At 41.3% G+C, this 2,879-nt stretch overlaps 1 long non-coding RNA gene across 1 annotated transcript; it reads right to left on the bottom strand.

The window, feature by feature from the left end:
- Window positions 1-635: 635 nt before the first annotated feature.
- On the bottom strand, window positions 636-2,604 carry LOC106819833. The gene is made up of 3 exons (XR_001395503.1): window positions 2,565-2,604; window positions 1,768-1,867; window positions 636-674 (listed from the first exon to the last, which is right to left on the bottom strand). It is a non-coding gene; the product is annotated as an uncharacterized LOC106819833 (long non-coding RNA).
- Between the last annotated feature and the right edge of the window lie 275 nt (window positions 2,605-2,879).

Here is a 2,879-nt window from a genome sequence, read left to right as displayed (position 1 = left end):
GGAATCATGCGGACTGTGTAACGGTAGGTATATACGCACACTACCGCCCATTCTTAGCCCTCCGCGCAACGGCCCAAGCCACAACCGCACCACCTCGTAACACCAAGTGTGTGTGTGTGTGTGTGTGTGTGTCGTAGCCACCACAAACGCAGCCATCGTAACCGCGTCGAGATTCAGCGATGCTCGAGTTCAGGACGCCAGCAGCCACCAGTGTAGCGCTAGTCAGCAGCAGCGAGTCAGTCAGCAGCCGCCACAAGGAGCAACACGGCCGTGCGGAGCAGGCGACCAAACCCACACCCAACCAACAACTACACGACCGCACACTTCGGCGCACACACAAAATAACTAGACAGAAGCCCACGAATTGCTTACCTCCAGCATAACATCCGTCCTCTGGATCTCTCCCCTGCTGCTGACTAGCCGGCTCACTGGCTGGCTGCTGGACTCGCCATCTGTTGCCGCTGACTCGACGGCGGTGATCGGGATCGCGATGGCTACCACACAAACACACCACCACACACACACACTGTTTGCGGCGGAGTAAAAGGCGATATATACTTACCGTCAAGTCCGCATGATTCCTGGCAATCGTGAGCATGTAACCCGGGTTTCCGTACATTCTCCACTGCAGCCATCCAGGGCAGTCGAATCTTCGTCCACGCAGTGGTTGCCACCTATATTGTAGAAATATATGACATAACTTATACATCATCCCGCACACACCACCCGCACGCACACAGCGACACGACGCCACGCAGCGCACAGCGCACACGCACTCACGTATCGATTTCATAACATATATTAAATATTTGAAATATATCAATACTTATAATTTAATAGTTTAATAGTTTACTAATTTAATAGTTTATAATTTAATATATTTATATATTATAAAATATTTGATAATGTCAATTTAATTGTCGGCTTGTCAAAACGAGTGGCGGAGCATTCTTAAGGGAGTTTCTCAATATTCACAGATTGCTCATCTAAAGACAAGAATGATCCGTTGATCCTTATATACAGCGCATAATATACACTGTATATATATAATATTTATATATACCGCAAAATACTGATAGGTTGTATATAAACATAGTCTGCATCTCGTAGATGTATTCAGATTGTATTCAGGCGGTGACCATAATTTCCATCAGATCATCTATTCTATAGAATAGTAATTGCAAGGGCAGGCATGAACTGACGCATAGACACTTATATATATACCATAGCTGAAAAGTCCCCGGCCGCCATATTGAGATCAGATAAAGGGCCGTATAAGTTTCGCTATATATAACATGGTTAGGATAAATTAGTCTAGGTTTTTGATCTTATATTCTCTTCACGTAACAATCGTAGCTTCAATTCACAAGTGGTTTACGTGTTACAGAAACATTTACACAATATGATTTGTGGTCATTTGGCTATTTTTTTGCAATGTTTGTGTTAATGCAAAAACTAAAAAAGCGCCTCGGCATTTTATACCCCTTTTTCTATGACCTAAATAGCACAGCTGGACTTTCATATATCACTTATTATCAGAGCACGCGAAGTATTTTGTTTATTTTACTTAGCTATATATGCTATATATATTATATATATATATCATATATCATAAAATATAAAACATATATGTTTACGACATGATATGCGCTGTTGTTGTTGTTGTTGTTGTTGTTGTTCTTGTTGATGTTGCTGTTGTTGTTGCTGTTGCTGTTGTTGTTGCTGCTGTTGTTGTTGTTGTTATAAAATATCGATGTGTAAGCCTACCCAGCGTTTGGTCGATAGTGTAGGGAATGGTAGCGTCGCGCCATCTATACTGTTCACCAATGACACCTCCTCTGCCACCTTTAAGCTGAGCCTTCTGTGCCTACAAACATACAGCGAATGATATGTTAGCGAAAGGAAACATGTAGCCTATATGTGTTTCATCCATGCAGCTACCTATACATGCGGCCTGTACGCTTTCACATGTTTCTTTAGAGTTGTATTGATCAGTAAATATTATAATAGTAATTGTAACAGTAAATATTATAATAGTAATTGTAACATAAATTATTTTAATAATAGAAGAGACTCTCTCTCTCTCTCTCTCTCTCTCTCTCGCTAGTCTCTCGTCTCTCTCTTGTCCTGTCTCTCTCTCTCATCTCTCTCCTCTTTCGTCTCTGCTCTCCCTCTCTCTCTCTCTCTCGTTCTCTCTCATCTTCTCTCGTCTCTCTTTCGCTCTCGCTTCTGCCTTCGGTCTCTCGCTCATCTCTCTCTCTCCTCTTCTATCACTTAATATCGTCTTCTGCTCTTCCTAATACCAACCATTATATATATATATAATAGTATAGTATATATATAGTATATATATTATATATATTATGTGTATGTTCGTGTGTGTGGTGTGGTGTGTGTGTGATGTGTGTGTGTGTGTGTGTGTGTGTGTTGTGTGTGTGTGTGTGGTGTGTGTGTGTGTGTGTGTGTGTGTGTGTGTGTGTGGTGTGTGTGTGTGTGTGTGTATATTATATATATATATAATGAATAGTATATAGTATCATTTGCGACAGTAGGGCATACTCCACAGGAGTCCAGTTTTGATATCTGCCTGGAAGAGGTTCTTTTCCCCAGCAGCTGAAGATCACAAAAATGTACGTATGAGATAAGAAACACGGATATAATAGATTCTATAACTATGCAATACTATAACAAGATAGGATATAATATAACCGATGATGTAACGATCTATATTATACAATACACTCTCTGTACAGACCGCTACATCAGTCACGATTGTGTTTACGATTCGCTCGCATCATCGTCATCGCTCATCATCGATCGTTCGTCATCATCGTCCCGTCATCATCGTCACGTCATCGTCATCATCCGTCAATCGTCAC

The sequence above is a fragment of the Priapulus caudatus genome, unplaced genomic scaffold (genome assembly GCF_000485595.1).
Source record: "Priapulus caudatus unplaced genomic scaffold, Priapulus_caudatus-5.0.1 Scaffold4702, whole genome shotgun sequence".
Taxonomy (NCBI): domain Eukaryota; kingdom Metazoa; phylum Priapulida; class Priapulimorpha; order Priapulimorphida; family Priapulidae; genus Priapulus; species Priapulus caudatus.
Note: the sequence above shows the minus strand (reverse complement) of the source record. Positions and strands in the feature narration are given on the sequence as shown.